This window comes from Kogia breviceps, chromosome 15 (genome assembly GCF_026419965.1).
Source record: "Kogia breviceps isolate mKogBre1 chromosome 15, mKogBre1 haplotype 1, whole genome shotgun sequence".
NCBI lineage: Eukaryota > Metazoa > Chordata > Mammalia > Artiodactyla > Physeteridae > Kogia > Kogia breviceps.
Window position 1 is genome coordinate 5,409,866 of NC_081324.1, and position 21,002 is coordinate 5,430,867.

Consider the following 21,002-nt stretch of genomic DNA (forward strand, 5'->3'; position numbering starts at 1 on the left):
GTCTCCTCTTGAACTTTTTTTGTGCCCGTTCTATAACTGGTCATTTTTACAAGGATTCCTGGTTCCTTTCGGTGGGGAATGGTACGGAGAGGGCCAAGATCAGAAGGCTAGGTGTGTGTTGCTATTGGTTTTTCCCTGTTCCTACGCATCTAAGTACATAATTGTGCACTGAATTTCAGTGTATAATCGTTGTGAGAAGGAGTGGTAGGATAGGAAAACTTTCTCGGGAAGGTCATGAGATAAAAAAACTTTCCTTAGGATTTGTATTTATTTGAGATAGAGCAGTTATCAAACTATATGTTTTAAGAAAGTCATAATGTTCTCCTAGCACTGAAAGAATGGATGTTTACATTTATTAAATATCTCACTCTGTATTCACATATTGGTCTCTATTCAAAAATATTTCTGCTATACAGATATTCATAAATATCTCTGAATTTTTTTTTTTTTTTTTTTTTTTTTGTGGTACGTGGACCTCTCACTGCTGTGGCCTCTCCCGTTGCGGAGCACAGGCTCCGGACGCGCAGGCTCAGCGGCCACGGCTCACGGGCCCAGCCGCTCCGCGGCACGTGGGATCCTCCCGGACCGGGGCACGAACCCGCGTCCCCTGCATCGGCAGGCGGACTCTCAACCACTGCGCCACCAGGGAAGCCCTATCTCTGAATTTGTAAAGTCCAACCTTTAGAAAAAGACAAAAGTCCAACCTTTAAATAAAGATAAAAATATAGGCATCAGGGCTTCCCTGGTGGCGCAGTGGTTGGGAATCCGCCTGCCGATGCAGGGGACACGGGTTTGTGCCCTGGTCCGGGAAGATCCCACATGCCGCGGAGCAACTAAGCCCGTGAGCCATGGCCGCTAGGCCTGCGCGTCCACAGCCTGTGCTCTGCAAAGGGAGAGGCCACAACAGTGAGAGGCCCGCATACCGAAAAAAAAAAAAAAAAAAAATATAGGCATCAGAATAAAGTATGCTGCTTTTAAATGTCTTGACTCATTCAGGGAATGGGAGTACCTATTGGTTTGTTATGGTGTCGTTTTATACATAAATGGAAAATCCACAATGGCTAGAAAAGGTATTTTAAACAAACAAGCATTTTTCTTTGCTACCCAACAGATGTTTGTTAATATAGATGTAAATTCTTTTTAGCTTACTTTCACCAATCAAATAAGAAAATGAATAAAATGCTCTCTGTTTATCCTTATATAGTCAGTACTCTCAGGATAATCACCAATATATGTATCTTTTTGGTAGCATAGAAACATTGAATGCAGATATTTCTTCAAGCATCCAGAAATATTGTGTGATCTCAGCCAATTTCTAATCAAATTGTTGATTTAAGCATAATTATGACCATTTAAATACACGTAAGGCCTTAGACGATCGTGGAAAATGAAATACCTATTTAAAGCCGTGAATCAAACAGAATGAGCGTAAGCGAGTCACTAGGTCTTCCGTCGTCACTGATCTATCAGTAAACTATCTCCCTCTGTTTCCAGCCTCTGAGGATGTTCACACTCAAGAAACTACTCTTGGAATTTCAAAGTTATTCAAAGTCAGTAGATTATGAATTGAATCTTTCTTACTTCCTTTAACCACAGAATTGAAACTGTTTTCTATTCCCACAGAGAGAGACACATCTTTCTATCTGTTCACAATGTGATCTCACATGAAACTGAACCACACAGAAGGGAAGGTGGATGTTCTTCCTCCCTTCTTCTCCTCAAGCCCCGAACTGTATCTTATTTCCTTGGAATGAAATGAATAAATAGCTCTTTTAGTAACCCTCCAAGTTCCTTTCTTTTTTTTTTTTTGGTTTGTTTTGCGGTACGCGGGCCTCTCACTGTTGTGGCCTCTCCCGTTGCGGAACACAGGCCCCGAACGCGCAGGCCTAGCGGCCATGGCTCACGGGCTTAGTTGCTCCGCGGCATGTGGGATCTTCCGGGACCGGGGCACGAACCCGTGTCCCCTGCATCGGCAGGCGGACCCTCAACCACTGCGCCACCAGGGAAGCCCCAAGTTCCTTTCTTGATCACTGCTCCAATCTAGCTAGGCCCAGTGGAATTTCCTAATCCACACTGATTTTGCTGAGCATGTCGTTATTTTATTGATTGATTGATTGATTGATTTAATTTAGCTTCTTTCGTAACTGTGATTTACAGTCACCAATGTACATTTCTTTTGTATATGTAATCAAACAGACTAACATCTTATTGGAAAAATAAATTAGAACTTGCAATTTAGTACAAGTCTGTTAGCTTTGTTATTAACTATTTTAGTTTCAAAGAGCTTTCAGCATATTAGTCTCCCTAATTTCACGCACTTTTTCTGGAAAATAGGAGCTTGAACAGGTACAAGTTTGAATTATGGAAAAACATTATTTCTAACAGGAGGCCAATATAAGTTTTTACCATGTAACTTATTTTTAAATATCATTAAACTTTTTTATTTCTATAGAAGTATCTTTTCTTTTTATAGCTACAGTATAGACACAACATTTGTAAAGATAGATATTTAATTGTTGTAATGAAAAGTTGTCAAATAAATGGAAGTAAGGGATAGTTTTTTCTCTTGGCTTTCACCTGGGGTCATGAGATAGAGAACATTTTTTTAGGTATAAAGTAATATCCATTAAACTCAATTTGATAGATTTACCTAAATTTATGTGAATTCCCTGGTAGTCCAATGGTTAGGACTCTGTGCTTTCACTGCTGGGGCCTGGGTTCAATCCCTAGTGGGGGAACTAAGATCCCGCAAGCAGCATGGCATGGCCAAAATATATATATATATATATATAGATTTACCTAAATTTATTTATTTCCATTTCCAGCAGAGTGTATAACAGAAACAAGTACTTCAGTACAGAATTCATAGTAGCTGTTCTACCTAAGTAATTAGTTCTACCTAATTACGTTTGTTAGGTTCCCAAATATTTATATATTAACTTGAAATGTGAATGAAAAACATCCCATTATAACTAGAAAAGCTGACCAACAAACACACAAATATACATTCCCCACAGAACTCACACAGAATTAACTGTTTCTTTCTCTTTTTAGTCTGAAGTTCACAAAGGATTCTCATATCTTGAAATTTGCATTTTGGAAGAAATGCTTTTAAAATTCAGATATTTATACATATATCATATCATTAGTCATGGAGCTGGTTTGTTTTTTAAGTAATGGGAGAGTATGGCTTATTTAGACATAAGAATGTATGAACATTCAAGCAATAATTGTCACTACCTACCTTTATAGCCATTTTTTTTTTTTTTTTAGCGATTACTTATACAAAGAATTTGGCCTAGCAGAAAACGTGTTTTAAATTACTGTCATTTTTCAGTTTGAATGTAATAACTTTCTAGCAAACACTATAGATGCAATGCTTTATTCAACTGTCATAGAAATATATCTACTGTGTGTACATTTAAAACTTAAGCAGGGGGCTTCCCTGGTGGCACAGTGGTTGAGAATCTGCCTGCCAATGCAGGGGACACGGGTTCAAGTCCTGGTCTGGGAAGATCCCACATGCTGTGGAGCTACTAGGCCCGTGAACCACAACTACTGAGCCTGCGCGTCTGGAGCCTGTGCCCCGCAACAAGAGAGGCCGTGACAGTGAAAGGCCCGCGCACCGCGATGAAGAGTGGACCCCGCTTGCCGCAACTAGAGGAAAGCCCTCGCACAGAAACGAAGACCCAACACAACCAAAAAAATTAAAAAATAAAAATTAAACAAAAAACATAAGCAGTATGTAAATTATATAAACAGAAAAAAACATGTTTTTAGCCCTAGTATTAAATACTTTTGCAGTCTAACCCAGTAAACAATTGTGATTTTTCAACTCTGAAAAAAATTATAAAAAATCTAAGTACCATAGTTTTATGTTCTACTTTATATTTCCCCTTAATCATGGCCAACAGTCATTTGATTTACATAAACATACACGGGGAAGGGCTAACATGTATTTTAATAATGACTATTCACATAACATAGGTGGATATAACTGTCCTAAAGGAGAAGTTGTTAAACATGAGAAAGTGATTTACAATAGTCATTAAACCATAGACTAGATTAGCAACGAATGCCAAATGGACTTTTTCTTGTGATATTTCAAAGTAGAATTGTTGCCACAGAACTTGGCTGGATAAACATTTATCTTTCTAAGAAACTGAGGCTTGACCAGGAAATTTCTTAAGGCTATTTTCAATATTAGCAATCCATTAGTACCAGCTCAAATTATTTTTCAGCTCTTGAGAAAGCTGCCCTTTGCATTTTAATTGAAGCCAGCTTATTAAATTCTGCAAGTTTAGAACTTGAATGTCTACTTGCTGTTGACATAGGCCTCCATTTCTGTCTCATATGGATTCCATACGCTTTTGCCAACAATCACTAGAGGAGAGGTGTTCTTCGAAAATATTGTTGATGCTTACCTGCACCCCCAGCTAATTCACATCTTGTCTTCTGCCTGCATTGTGTGGCTCCTGCTGTTGTCCCCAAAGGGCAGTGAGACCTGTAGTTCCTTAGCTGGACTTATAGGTACAGAGCTGCACTAAGCTCACAGGTGCATCTCCACCCGTTTCTCTGTCACAAAACACAGTCAATGCCTCACAGGTGCTATTGTTTTGTTGTCCGTAAGCGGATAATCATTTACCTGGATGTTATTTCAGGCAACCCCCAAAACTTACAGCATAGTTATCAGTGGTTGTAAGTGGAAGTGGACACATGCCTACTATAGTGAGTGGTCCATCCCTATCTGAGGGCTCTGCATCTATGGATTCAATCAACTGCGTATCAAAAACATTCAGGGGAGAAAAAGTTTCAGAAAGTTCCAAAAAGCAAAACTTGAATTTGCCCCTCCCGACAGCTATTTACATAGCATTTATTTTGTATTTACAACTATTTACTATTTACACTGTATTAGGTACCACAAGTAATCTAGAGACTACTTAAAGTATACAGGAAGATGTGAGTAGGTTATATTGAGTGAAAAAAAAGGCACACTCGAAAAGTTGAGAATTATGTTTTATTTGGCAGACAAAACTGGGGACGTAAGCTCTGAGGCACGGCTCCAAAGAGGCAAGGGAGAAGCCAGGATATGCAGGGGGTTTTGCAACAAAGACCAGGTAGTTGGAACGTCAAAAGATTACTGGTAATTAAGGAAAACCAGACATCTCAATTTAAGGAATTTAGCGCTTTTCTATGTATGGGAAGATGCAAAAGTCTGGGTTCACTGAAATCATTCCTTTGATGTGCACCTCAGCATCTAGGGCTAGTATCCTGCGCTTTCCCATCCCGTGTGCCCTCAGGGCTCACCTTCAGGGGTGGCTTGATGGCTGCAACATCCTTTGTTTACTGATATGGCAGGCACTATTTTTCATTCACAGTTGTATGCAAATATTATGCCGCAAGGGACTTGAGTATCCACAAATTTTGGTATCTTCAGGGGTCCTGGAGTCAACACCCAGTGGATACTGAGAGATGATTGTATTTTAAACTTCGAAGAAAATACCTTTTTTTTTTTTTTTTTTTGGATTTTTTACTTTGAAATTGTTTTAAAAGTTTAAAAGGAATGACACTACAGTTTTGCTCTCCTGTAGTGCATTGATGAGGGTGATTGCTAAGTTAAGTTAAATAAAAATCTTGAGAGTCCTATGGGAATCATTTTTAAAAAATCTCTAATGGTATTTTAAAAGAGTGGTTAAAATATTCATTTATACTTCAGTAAAGGTATATAGTGGCAGGTATAATGTTTCTCTTTGCAAATGTGAAGCCTGGTGTTGATAATATAAAACACCTTAACCCAGTGATAAGCTGGTAAACCAACCACCCCTTAGAGTGGGAAATGGAGCCCCGATTTGTAGCATTTGCTGGTTACCATGGTGCAAATACTTCCACTATGACTAATCAGAAGCTACTGAAACGCCAATTAGAATTCACTAGGCACAGAGTTGTGAAAGAAAGCACAGCAGCAAGGAATTCTACAGCACTTCCATCTCACAGATACACAGACGTAAATACCTTCAGGAGTGTAGTTATTTAATAGTAAAATGTGTTCAGTGATGCTTTTTGCACATTAACTTTCTTTTAGTCTAATTTATTTAACTGTAAGTTTATGTAATTTAACTTCCAAAATATCTGCGTTTAATAACTGGTTCACAAAATTCCTGAAATTTTCACAATCAGCCCTCATAACTAGTACAAGCCGCCCAGCAAACAGGTTCTAACCACTCCATGGAGCTTCTCTGGAGAGATTCTGAAAACACTGAAGCCTAATTTTGAGAGGTTAATTCAGGTAACTGTGTGTCCGTAAACAACAGACGCGGTGATCTGGCGGATGGCACACACGGAGGAGAACGTTTTGTCTCGTCCTTGGAGGCTGTGGACGTGTGGACATTGTACAGAGCAGTTTAAAGCCAACAGCCATAGCTCCTGAAAGAACACAATAGAAAAAACTATCCAAAGGCATGTCTTTCAAAGACGACCATTTCCTTCTTGCCTTTAACATTTAAGAAGCCATCCCTCTGGGCTTGTTTTTGTCGGTTTATGTCAAACTGCTTTTCCCCAAACTTTTGTGTTCACTCTTATACCTCCCTATACTGACTGGCGGTGGTTATTACCTTTTATATGAAAGCGCTGTGTTGAAAGCCAGTTATGAGTTTCTGTCCCAGTGGATCATATGATGAAGCTGAAGCAGACTGTCATCCAAAGCTGTATAAAAGCCTCAGACGGGGAATACAAAAGTGCCATGGTTTACTGATAGAGTCATAGCTGCAGTTCTGCGGACAAATTTGATGTGTTTTTTGCTAGGTTTCTAATAGTTTAAGAAATCTTTTTGGAAGCATGTCATCCCATTAAGTCATTTGGAATGGAGATGATGACTTCGATTTCTAGTTGTTTATTCTGATAATTCTGATAATATGCACAGAATCTAAATGTTATAGTAAAACCAAACAATTAGACAGAAATGTAGGTCCATATTAAATCTACAGAATATAACAGTAGCAAAAACCTAGCTGTGTCAAAATCATCATTAATAATCTTAATAGAAAGGATTTTTCCAGTTAAAAAATTCATTGTCTGAATAGTGCATGTATTCTCAAAAGTCAGCAATTATTTCATAAGTTCCTGAGGCAGAAATCAAGAGACAAAGAGTTAAAAGAATACACTTTGTTTTGTTTTGTTTTGCTTTCTGCTGACAAGGAGATTGATGCATTGCCATACCTAAGTGACACAGTTACTATTCAAAAGTATTTTTTAGCTTGGCAGACATTTTTGTTTTTTAATGCCACTCCACAGCAAAACTGGTGTGGAAAAAGCTCTTTTTGACATTATAATGCTATTTTAAATAGTGCTGGTATCTCCCAGGAAACTGAAAAATCGTTCCATTTAGCACTTCCTTATGCTCTATTTTTATTCATTCTTTAAATTGTCATTATATCTTATTATAAGATTAGAAATTATTGTGATATCAAAAAGAAATACTCAAACTTCACAGAGGAAGTAAGATAAATATGAGGGTAACAGTATGGCCAAGATTGACTACGGCTAAGGACCGGGTAGGAAATTTAGTGGTTTTACGTTCTTTTTTTCCCCTTCATTGTATAATTAGCCAGCGACTGGAAAAAAGAGGATTGAAATATGATAGAAGACATTTTTTTTCTCAGAAAGCACAGCTCTTTTGCTGATGTTACATATGCTTCATTTTCCTCCTCTTTTTTTTCTTTTTATACAGTACTATTTCAGTACCTGTTTTTCTTTTTTAAAATTTTTTATTTAATTTTTATTTTATCTTTGGCTGCGTTGGGTCTTCGTTGCTGTGCGTGGGCTTTTTCTCCAGTTGCGGCGAGCGGGGGTTACTCTTCGTTGCAGTGCGTGGGCTTCTCATTGCGGTGGCTTCTCTTGTTGTGGAGCCCGGGCTCCAGGTGCGTGGGCTCAGTAGTTGTGGCTCGTGGACTCCAGAGCTCAGGCTCAGTAGTTGTGGTGCACGGGCTTAGCTGCTCCACGGCATGTGGGATCTTCCCGGACCGGGGCTCAAACCCGCGTCCCCTGTATCGGCAGGCGGATTCCTAACCACTGCGCCACCAGAGAAGCTCCTCCTCCTCTCTTTTAACCCAACCAAATTATAGTTCTTACACCCAGTTATGGTTAGAAACAAAACTGATGGTATGGGGAAAAAAAATACACTTGATTTGCTAAATTTATGTGTACTCACAAATTTCTTGGCATTGTCTGTTTATGCTTCTAGGAGTTCATACCTCAGTGCCATGAAATAACTTTTAAATCAGTGAAGGTTTCTTATTAATATATACTATTTTGTAGTCAGAATTGAAGCCTTGGCAGCGATGGAAATTTAAGTTTCTTCCCTGGTAACCAACTCCCCAGTTATATTTGACACCAATACAAAAGGTTGTTCTCAGTGAAAGTTATTTAAAAGCAGGTAAAAAATAAACCCAGTTTAAAAATTAGGGAAAATGGAGATAATAAAAATATCATGTTTCCTACAGTTCAAATTTGATTTCATTTTAAAAATAAAATTTATTGGAACATTCTAAAGAAAAGTGGCACAGCATACACGGCACTGTATCAAACAGGCAAGGTTTGTGTTGAGTTCATTTTGTAAACTTTGTAAATTGGAAGGGAAGAGGGGAGTGTTTTATAAAAGGATTCTTACATTATTACTTTTTATTTATTTTGTTATTGCCATGGTTTTATGCTAGGCAAGAATTTTGCATCACTGAAGTACATATAATAACGCAACGAAATGATAAAGTTGATTTGCTGGTAACAACCTAGGAGGATGAGATAATATTTCTCAAAGAGTGACACAGTCTGTATATAATTTATATTCTGTCTACTTCCAGAATATTGACGTTGCCTTCACACAGGTAAAGAAAATGTAAAATTAGAAATTTCAAGATAAAAACAGAGTAGATAGCAAGCTTATTAAATGAAGAGTTTTTCCTGTAGTTTTGACAGCTAATGCAAAAATCAGTGAATTCAATTCAGTACATTTATTGAACCGGGTATGTAAAAAGAATAATGATAGGCATTTCAAATGGTACAAAGGTAAGTAATATAGAGTCATTTTTATTATCTGAAACCGAAGGCGGGTTTACCTGTACAGTAAAACTTTTCTAAAACCTTAATGTTGGTGCCTTGGTATATAGAATACTGGGGGTTTGCCAATCACTTCTATTATAGCTGGGTGAAAAGGCACAAATATTTTGAAATTTATTATTGCTTGTATAGTTGTTTCTTAATAACATCTGTTGAATAAATTGGTGAATAGGTAAGTGCTTGGATGATTCATGTAAATGTGTATGTGTATATACGTATGCATATAATATCTTCATTAAATTCGATGACAAAATATTGAGTTGATGTTCTATGGAAGCTCAGATAATATATTCAAATATTTTTTAAACTTAAAAATATAGAAATGATTCTTATAGAAATGTGGAAAAATAAATATTTTACCTGCCCATTAAATTGCTTCTCTGAAATATGGCATAGGCGAGCCTTCGTAGGCATTAACTGAAAATACATTAATGACTGAAGTATCGATCTATGTCAGTCAGATTTGGTTAAGCTATACTGATAAAGTTTAGCACCTTACACAAATAAAGTTATGATATACGCATGTTCACATATATTGAAGGTTGGCCACGGTTTTGCCCTGGATCCTTCTAAAGGTGAAGACGGAGTACCTGTCTGGAACACACTCCATGTCATTTCAGAAGAGAAGAGGTCACATGGAGCCAAGGCTCTGCCTAAAAGTGCCAGCAGCCATTCCACATACACCTCAGTTGGACTTAAAACATAGCTGGGCATCTTTAGATGACTAAGCTTGCGGTGACTGGTGTGTCAGGGAGCTTTCAAAATAGCGAAATAGTGTTTCCATAAAGACAGAAACGTCAGCAGCACTAGAATGCAGGTTTGTATTGGAGAGTGCAGTAAATGTGTCTAGAAAAGGACAGCAGAAACCAGAACATAAGTATATGCATGTGTGTCATGAAAATATTTGGCCTTCACTTTAATGTCATGGCAGGCCACGGAAAAGCTGTAACACGGGGGTAGTTAACAATGTTTTATAGTTTAGAAATAACAGTCTTTTATCATGTATAAAGATTGATTGAAGAGGAGAAGGCTACAGACACAAAGATGACTTCAAGTTTCCTGCCAACCCAGAAGTTCTCTTCCTTATATGCTTTACAATTTGGCTCAGGGTATCTACTGGGAACCAGAAAGTGATATTTCCTCTCAAGTGTATTGGGCATATCTTCAGTTTAGTGGCCATTGCAATCATATATTGCTCTTTCAATTCCTATCCTGGAGAGCTGCTCATATCAATAGAATTTCAAAGGTAATAAGTAACAAGTGCTGAGTGCATAAACAAAATTAGGAGGGATAGTTTTGCCTTGCTGCTGGTCAACATCAGAATTGGAAGACGCCCTTAAGGTAAACGAAAAGAGAAGAGAGTTTTTCAGATGATATCAGTTTAAACCAAATGAACATGACATAAAAGAAGCAGTAGAATGATTTAAATGCTGGTTACTTGGATTATTATTTTTTCTGTTCTCATTTTTCCCATGGTCATAACAAAAATTAAAAATTAATGTGCAAACTTATCTTTGGCAAACGATCTTCATTTTTTTAGTATCTTGGAAAGATAGTAACGGAAATAATGTGATCAAATTTTGATATGTATATACTTTAAATTTAGAAATTCTTTTGTCAACTGTCCACGATTTTATGCTTAGATGTCTAAAGGTTCGCATGAAGAGTGCATTAAGCATTGTGAATCACATTTAATTTTTATCTTCTATCATGCTACATAATGAAAGCAGGAAAATAATCAGAATATACATTGCTTACATTACCATTCTGTCTACATGGTTTTGAAATGTCACCTTGGCAATGAGGCCACTCACCCTTGAATGCCAGAAGAAAAATGAAGTTAATGTTGTTCCTAACTTGTAATTTCTGAGTAGAGTTCTAAATCACTATCTCATAGAGCTATAAATTCATAACTCATAAACACATGTGGGACAGTGTTTTAAATATCTTGGATCTGTATATTATAAATTCGAATTACATATTGCAAATCAAGCTACTTAAGGTTATTAAGAAGTGAAGGAAAGCAGGTTTGTCTTGAGTTTACAGGGATTAATGGATTGGCCTGCACAAATTACAGGTAGCACAGTGTCTATTTACGTGTAAAGACTGTAAATCTTTCCTTGCGTTATTTGATTTGTAGATATTCTTGACAAATAAGATATTCTTGATCATTTTGTTATTCAAACTAAACAAAGTTATGTAAAATAAAATGTGTATAGAATAGGGCACATATAAGTGTATTTCCTTCACATATATGTACATCAATCCAGATATTACTTTAATTAAAAAGTTTTAAAATAATGATTTTCGGGCTTCCCTGGTGGCGCAGTGGTTGAGGGTCCGCCTGCCGATGCGGGGGACACGGGTTCGTGCCCCGGTCCGGGAAGATCCCACGTTCCGCGGAGCGGCTGGGCCCGTGAGCCGTGGCCGCTGAGCCTGAGCGTCCGGAGCCTGTGCTCCGCAACGGGAGAGGCCCCAACAGTGAGAGGCCCGCGTACCGCAAAAATAAATAAATAATAAAATAAAATAATGATTTTCAATGTGTGTTTCTTATTGATTTCCCATTACATCATGCTTTTTTCCTATTTATTTATCTAGTACCTTTCTTATATATATTTTTTCCTCTGCTTCCTTTTCACTTTCTCAGTCTTAGTCTACTGTAATATAGTAGAGCATTAAAAAAGCAGGATAAGTACATTTACAGCTTTCTTACTGCTGCCCTCAGGGTGCTATAAATGCACAAACTGGATATAATTGAGGCACATATTAACTTACCTTCTGCTGTACAGGAAGAACAGAAGCAGGCTGTTAATATGCGCTCTGTTGAAACTCTTAACTTAGGGGATAAGAATTAGCTTGCAGTAGTAATTTCGTAAGCACCTGGGAAAATTGCAAGCTTCATTTCTTGCAACGTGGAATATGATTAGAAAGAGAATATATTATTATCATGGGCACCATTAGAAAAATGTGTAGACAGCATTCTATGATGTTAAAATGGAAATTGGAAGTTGTGCTCAAATGTTGGAGATGCTGCATGTTAATTACCATCTACCACAGTGCACAGCAGGTGCAATTCAATTATTTGCTTTGTCAAGCAATATTTTGATTAACCTGAATTTTAATTTGCTGCATCTAGTGTTTTTCAGATTGTGATAAAACAGTGGAATGGTATGTCACCCTGCCAAGAGCTCTCTGAAACCACCGGGAATGTATTCCTTACCATAGGAATCCACCTTTAAATCTAGACATCAAACATTTCTCAAATTTAGAGAAATTCTTTTTACAAAGCATATAGGGAGTTAGTTTTAAAAAATCTATTCAGCACTGTAGTGTTATGCTAGGTGCTCATAATTTCTCTTCTTTCCAGCAAATTTTTGAAGTAGGCTTCACTGTGCCTGTGTTTGATTTGAAGAAACTCTAGCCAAGAGAGGATGAGTGATGTACACAAGGTGATTCAGTTCTTAGTGAAGTCAAAGATTAAACTGAGGCTTCCCTTTGTCCAAAACCCAAGCTCTGGGAGACACTACCTCCCTGGATTTTAAATCTTATTTCCTAACTTTGGGATTTTGGAGTAAGAGCCTGGGTATCTCCTGTTTAAGTGTACAGTATTTCCCAACAACCTTGGACAACATGAGTAATATATTGCAAAAGCAGCACTCATTTGCAATCTGGGCCTCACGTTGGGGTCATCATTTTAATGGTTGGTGAATAAATGACCTTTTAGTTGCCAACTACTCAGTTTTATTTAAAGTCAGCAGCCACATCTGACAAAACATTTGATTGCTTGGCTTCTGGCCCAAATTAGCTGCATAAAAATGATAATGAGCTGTCCTGTCTTTAGTTTGGTCCATTAATTCTGTTATAGAAAATATACAAGAATGTACTTTTAAATTTAACTGGGATATTCAAAACGATGTGCAAGACAAATTTTCTAGTCATTCTTTCAACAAAACTGGTTTTGAGCATCTACAAATTATCTCCCAAACTGTGCTTGGCTATAGAGATACAATGATGGACATAATTTTTTTTTTTTAACAGAAGTCAATGGTTTCGTTGTGTAAACAGAGGTACAAAGGGTCCATAATGTAAAAGTACTATTAAGGGTATAAGAGAAGACAGAACAAAACACCAATTGACCACAGAGGAGAGACTCAGTACTTCCACCTGAGGGAGTGCAGGAAACTGAAGGGAAGAATGGGGTCAGACAGTGGAGTAGGGGTTTTGTGCAGAGAGAAGGTTGAGGAAGATAGGGAGCAGCTGCTAGATGGCAAGATGGCTTATTTCATGCGGGGAGGGGCAGGGCATTTCGAGAGAGACATAGTATATACACTTATACCAAATCCCTAACTACTCATGCCTACGTGTATACACACGTATCAATAACACATGTCTTGGTTTTCTCCATTTGTCTCTCTAGATACGTTATTTTTTATACATACAACAAACCCAGAAAATGTGTGTGTGTGTGTGTGTGTGTGTGTGCGTGTGTACACACGACCACATGTACATTTACTTAAAATCACAGATAGTACTGATTCTTTAAAATTAAGCATAAAAAAATTTAATGAAATATAATATCTTAATTCTGCATTTCTTAACAGGATCCTAGGTATGTAATTTTTTAGGGGAATGTAAACGTAGGGTCTATTGTTTTTCTGTTAGTAAACTTCAAACTTGCAAAGTTTTAATGCAAAAGCATATTTTTAAAAAATTATATTTATTTTTTTATACAGTAGGTTCTTATTAGTCATCAATTTTATACACATCAGTGTATACATGTCAATCCCAATCGCCCAATTCAGCACACCACCACCCGCCCCCTGCCACTTTCCCCCCTTGGTGTCCATATGTCTGTTCTCTACATCTGTATCTCAACTTCTGCCCTGCAAACTGGTTCATCTGTACCATTTTTCTAGGTTCCACATATATGCGTTAATATACAATATTTGTTTTTCTCTTTCTGACTTACTTCACTCTTTATGACAGTCTCTAGATCCATCCACGTCTCTACAAATAACCCAATTTCGTTCGGTTTTATTCCATTGTATATATGTACCACATCTTCTTTATTCATTTGTCTGTCGATGGGCATTTAGGTTGCTTCCATGACCTGGCTATTGTAAATAGTGCTGCAAGGAACATTGGGGTGCATGTGTCTTTTTGAATTATGGTTTTCTCTGGGTATATGCCCAGTAGTGGGATTGCTGGGTAATATAGTAATTCTATTTTTAGCTTTTTAAGGAACCTCCATACTTTTCTCCATAGTGGCTGTATCAGTTTAATTCCCACCAACAGTGCAAGAGGGTTCCCTTTTCTCCACACCCTCTCCAGCATTTGTTGTTTGTAGACTTTTTGATGATGGCCATCCTGACTGGTGTGAGGTGATACCTCATTGTAGTTTTGATTTGCATGTCTCTAATAATTAGTGATGTTGAGCAGCTTTTCATGTGCTTCTTGGCCATCTGTGTGTCTTCTTTGGAGAAATGTCTGTTTAGGTTTTCTGCCCACTTTTGGATTGGGTTGTTTGTTTTTTTAATATTGAGCTGCATGAGCTGTTTATATATTTTGGAGATTAATCCTTTGTCAGTTGATTCGTTTGCAAATATCTTCTCCCATCCTGACAGTTGTCTTTTTGTCTTGTTTATGGTTCCCTTTGCTGTGCAAAAGCTTTGAAGTTTCATTAGGTCCCATTTGATTACTTTTGTTTTTATTTCAATTACTCTAGGAGGTGGATCAAAAGAGATCTTGCTGTGATTTATGTCAAAGAGTGTTCTTCCTATGTTTTCCCCTAAGACTTTTATAGCGTCCGGTCTTACATTAAGGTCTCTAATCCATTTTGAGTTTATTTTTGTGTATGGTGTTAGGGAATGTTCTAACTTCATTCTTTTAGATGTAGCTGTCCAGTTTTCCCAGCACCACTTATTGAAGAGACTGTCTTTTCTCCATTGTATATCCTTGCCTCCTTTGTCATAGATTAGTTGACCATAGGTGTGTGGGTTTACCTCTGGGCTTTCTATCCTGCTCCATTGATCTATGTTTCTGTTTTTGTGCCAGTACCATATTGTCTTGATACTGTAGCATTGTATTATAGTCTGAAGTCAGGGAGTCTGATTCCTCCAGCTCCACTTTTTTCCCTCAAGACTGCTTTGGCCATTCAGGGTCTTTTGTGTCTCCATACAAATTTTAAGATTTTTTGTTCTAGTTCTGTAAAAAATGCCATTGGTAAATTGATAGGGATTGCATTGAATCTGTAGATTGCTTTGGGTAGCATAGTCATTTTCACAACATTTATTCTTCCAATCCAAGAACATGGTATATCTCTCCATTTATTTGTATCATTTTTAATTTCTTTCATCAGTGTCTAATAGTTTTCTGCATACAGGTCTTTTGTCTCCTTAGGTAGGTTTATTCCTAGGTATTTTATTCTTTTTATTGCAATTGTAAATGGGAGTGTTTACTTAATTTCTCTTTCAGATTTTTCATCATTTGTATATAGGAATGCAAGAGATTTCTGGGCATTAATTTTGTATCCTGCAACTTTACCAAATTCATTGATTAGCTCTAGTAGTTTTCTGGTGCATCTTTAGGATTCTCTATATATAGTATTATGTCATCTGCAAACAGTGACTGTTTTACTTCTTCTTATCCAATTTGTATTCCTTTTATTTCTCTTTCTTCTCTGATTGCCATGGCTATGACTTCCAAAACTATGTTGAATAATACGTGGTAAGAGTGGACATCCTTGTCTTGGTCCTGATCTTAGAGGAAATGCTTTCAGCTTTTCACCATTGAGAATGGTGTTTGCTGTGGGTTTGTCATATATGGCCTTTATTATGTTGAGGTAGGTTCCCTCTATGCCCACTTTCTGGAGAGTTTTTATCATAAATGGGTGTTGAATTTTGTCAAAAGCTTTTTCTGTATCTATTGAGATGATCATATGGTTTTTCTTCTTCAATTTGTTAATATGGCATATCACATGGATTGGTTTGCATATATTGAAGAATCCTTGCATCCCTGAGATAAATCCCTCTTGATCATGGTGTATGATCCTTTTAATGTGTTGTTGGATTCTGTTTGCTAGTATTTTGTTGAGGATTTTTGCATCTATATTCATCAGTGATATTGGTGTGCAATTTTCTTTTTTTGTAGTATCTTTGTCTGGTTTTGGTATCAGGGTGATGGTGGTGTGATAGAATGAGTTTGGAAGTGTTCCTTCCTCCACAATTTTGTGGAAGAGTTTGAGAAGGATGGGTGTTAGTGCTTCTCTAAATGTTTGATAGAATTCACCTCTGAAGCCATCTGGTCTTGGACTTTTATTTGTTGGAAGATTTTTAATCACAGTTTCCATTTCAGTGCTTGTGATTATTCTGCTCATATTTTCTATTTCAAAAGCATAATATTTTTGAAAGACAAAATGATATAGGTTGGCTTATTTGAAAGTTGACCAATAAGTGAGTCATTCTTATTTTATCTGCTTGTGATAATCTCTAGAGCAACTCTGATCCCAGTTTAATAATCTTACATAGAGCAACTGCTTAAAAGTAAATGATTTAAACCACTAAAATTTCACTTACAGTGCATGGATATCTTTATTTCTATTTATCTACCATCTATCTATTATTGCTAAATATTTTACAAAATTATAATTACTCTGTCTTTAAGAAATATTTACATCTATCATTTTGAATTTATCATTAAAATGTACTCATCAATGAAAGGGTAAAATTAGGAAGGGAATAGCCAGCCAAAGGTATTCAGATGTCAAATTGTAAATAAGAATTACAAATTTCTTAAAAATGTCAAAGTATATTTGAATAATATAATAATTTAGCACTAATGAGTTACAGCATTGATTATATTAATAATAAGCTTATTGACATCATACTTTGTATATTCTATGACTTAATGAATAATTATTAGATTATTTGTTTACTACCTTTTATTGAAAGCTCTTTTTTCTTAAAAAAGTAAGTCCATATATGTAGGAGCAGGAGGAGACCTTCAAGATGGTGGAAGAGTAAGAGGTGGAGATCACCTTCCTCCCCACAAATACATCAGAAATACATCTACATGTGAAACAACTCCTACAGAACACCTACTCAATGCTGGCAGAAGACCTCAGACTTCCCAAAATGCAAGAAACTCCCCAAGTACCTGGGTAGGGCAAAAGCAAAAAGAAAAAACAAAGACAAAAGAATAGGGATGGGACCTGCACCTCTGGGAGGGAGTTGTGGAGGAGGAAAACTTTCCACACACTAGGAAGCACCTTCACTTGTGGAGACAGGGGTGGCGGGGGGGGGGGGGGAAGCTTCCGAGCCACAGAGGAGAGCGCAGCAACAGGGGTGCAGAGGGCAAAGCAGAAAGATTCCCACACAAAGGATTGGTGCCAACCAGCACTCACCAGCCTGCGAGGCTTGTCTGCTTACTCAACAGGGCAGGTGTGGGCTGGGAGCTGAGGCTCGGGCTTCGGAGGTTGGATCCCAGGGAGAGGACTGGGGTTGGCGGCGTGAACACAGCCTGAAGGGGTTAGTGCGCCACGGCTGGCCGGGAGGGAGTCCGGGAAAAAGTCTGGAGTTGCCAAAGAGGCAAGAGACAATTGTTTAGGGGTGTGCCAGGAGAGAGGATTCAGAGCACTGCCTAAATGAGCTCCAGAGATGGGCGCGAGCCACGGCTATCAGCGCGGACACCAGAGACGGGCATGAGACGCTAAGGCTGCTGCTGCCGCCACCAAGAGGCCTGTGTGTGAGCACAGGTCACTCTCCACACCTCCCCTCCCGGGAGCCTGTGCAGCCCACCACTGCCAGGGTCCCGGGATCCAGGGACAACTTCCCCAGGAGAACGCACAGCGCACCTCAGGCTGGTGCGTCATGTTGGCCTCTGCCGCCGCAGGCTCACCCCGCATCCGTACCCCTCCCTCCCCCCCGGCCTGAGTGAGCCAGAGCCCACTAATCAGCTGCTCCTTTAACACTGTCCTGTTGGCATGGGGAACAGACGCCCTCAGGTGACCTACACGCAGAGGCAGGTCCAAATCCAAAGCTGAACCCCAGGAGCTGTGCGAACAAAGAAGAGAAAGGGAAATCTCTCCCAGTAGCCTCAGCAGCAGTGGATTAAATCTCCACAATCAACTTGATGTACCTGCACCTGTGGAATACCTGAATAGAAAACGAATCATCCCAAAATTGAGGCAGTGGACTTTGGGAGCAACTGTAGACTTGGGGTTTGCTTTCTGCATCTAATTTGTTTCTGGTTTTCTGTTTCTCTTAGTTTAGTATCTAGGATTTATTATCAGATTTGCTGGGAAAGGTGGATGGTGAAACCATGATCATTATGGACAGTTTTGCTTTGCCTGTAGAGGGCACTGAAACCCGAGTAAACGCTCAGGCTGCTGCATATGAGTACATGGCCGCATACATAGAAAATGCCAAACAGGTCGGCCGCCTTGAAAATGCAATTGGTTGGTATCATAGCCACCCTGGCTATGGCTGCTGGCTTTCTGGGATTGATGTTAGTACTCAGATGCTCAATCAGCAGTTCCAGGAACCATTTGTAGCCGTGGTAATTGACCCAACAAGAACAATATCTGCAGGGAAAGTGAATCTTGGAGCCTTTAGGACATACCCAAAGGGCTACAAGCCTCCTCATGAAGGACCTTCTGAGTACCAGACTATCCCACTTAATAAAATAGAAGACTTTGGTGTACACTGCAAACAATATTATGCCTTAGAAGACTCATATTTCAAATCCTCTTTGGATTGCAAACTGCTTGAGCTTTTGTGGAATAAATACTGGGTGAATATGCTGAGTTCCTCTAGCTTGCTTACTAATGCAGACTATACCACCGGTCAGGTTTTTGATTTGTCTGAAAAATTAGAACAGTCAGAAGCCCAGCTGGGACGAGGGAGTTTCATGTTGGGTCTAGAAACACATGACCAAAAGTCAGAAGACAAACTTGCCAAAGCTACAAGAGACAGTTGTAAAACTACCATAGAAGCTATCCATGGATTGATGTCTCAGGTTATTAAGGATAAACTGTTTAATCAAATTAACATCTCTTAAAAAATCACTAAGTAGTACTTTTGCCTGAAAGCCAGTATGAGAAAAATACTCAAGTAACACTTTGAAACCAGTTACCAAAAATCTGATTAGAGGAATAAGGTGCTCTGAAGTATCCTAGATTTGTTTATTGATTTGGTTGCTTTCTTCCTTTTTTATAATATATATATATATATATATATATATATATATTTCTTTTTTCTCTTTTTGTGAGTGTGTATGTGTACGCTTCTTTGTGTGATTTTGTCTCTATAGGTTTGCTTTTACCATTTGTCCTAGGGTTCTGTCTGTCCTTTTATTTATTTAATTTTTTAGAATAGTTTTTAGCACTTGTTATCATTGGTGGATTTGTTTTTTGGTTTGGTTGCTCTCTTCTTTCTTTTCTTTTTTTATTACTTTATAATTTTTTTTAATTTTTAATAATTAAAAAATTTTAAAATAACTATTTTATTTTCTTCCTCCCTCCCTCCCTCCCTTCCTTCCTCCCTTTTATTCTGAGCCGTGTGGCTGACAGGGTCTTGGTGCTCAGGCTGTGTGTCAGGCCTGAGCCTCTTAGGTGGGAGAGCCAAGTTCAGGACACTGATCCACCAGGGACCTCCCGGTTCCACATAATATCAAACGGCAAAAGCTCTCCCAGAGATCTCCATGTGAATGCTAAGACCTAGTTCCCCTCAATGACCAGAAAGCTACAGTGCTGGAAACCCTATGCTAAACAACTAGCAAGACAGATACACAAGCCCACCCAGTAGTAGAGAAGATGTCTAAAATCATAATAAGTTCACAGACACCCCAAAACACACCACCGGACGTGGTCCTGCCCACCAGAAAGACAAGATGCAGCCTCATCCACCAGAACACAGGCACTAGTCCCCTCCACCAGGAAGCCGACACAACCCACTGAACCAACCTTACCCTCTGGGGGCAGACACCAAACACAACGGGAACTACGAACCTGCAGCCTGCAAAAAGGAGACCCCAAACACAGTAAGTTAAGCAAAATGAGAAGACAGAGAAACACACAGCAGATGAAGGAGCAAGGTAAAAACCCATCAGGCCAAACAAATGAAGAGAAAATAGGCATTCTACCTGAAAAAGCATTCAGAGAAATGATAGTAAAGATGATCCAAAATCTTGGAAATAGAATAGAGAAACTAGAAGAAAGGTTTAGCAAGGACCTAGAAGAACTAAAGGGCAAACAAACAATGATGAACAACACAACAAATGAAATTAAAAATTCTCTAGAAGGAATCAATAGCAGAATAACTGAGGCAAAAGAACGGATAAGTGACCTGGAAGATAAAATAGTGGAAATAACTACCACAGAGCAGAATAAAGAAAAAAAGAATGAAAAGAATTGAGGTCAGTCTCTGAGACAACAGGGACAACGCACCAACATTTGAATTATAGGGTTCCCTGAAGAAGAAGAGAAAAAGAAAGGGACTGAAAATATTTGAAGAGACTATAGTTGAAAACGTCCCTAATATGGGAAAGGAAATACTCAATCAAGTCCAGGAAGCACAGAGTCCCATACAGGATAAACCCAAGGAGAAACATGCCAAGACACATATTAATCAAACTATCAAAAATTAAATACAAAGAAAAAATATTAAAAGCAGCAAGGGAAAAGGAACAAATAACATACAAGGTAATCCCCATAAGGTTAACACCTGACCTTTCAGCAGAAATTCTGCAAGCCAGAAGGGAGTGGCAGGACATATTTAAAGCGATGAAAGGGGAAAAGCTACAACCAAGATTACTCTACCCAGCAAGGATATCATTCAGATTCAAGGAAGAAATTAAAACCTTTACAGACAAGCAAAAGCTAAGAGAATTCAGCA

General features: G+C 38.3%; 1 pseudogene; it reads left to right on the plus strand.

The window, feature by feature from the left end:
- The first annotated feature begins 18,409 nt into the window (after positions 1-18,409).
- Positions 18,410-19,281, plus strand: LOC131742764 (COP9 signalosome complex subunit 5 pseudogene; annotated as a pseudogene).
- Positions 19,282-21,002: the final 1,721 nt, after the last annotated feature.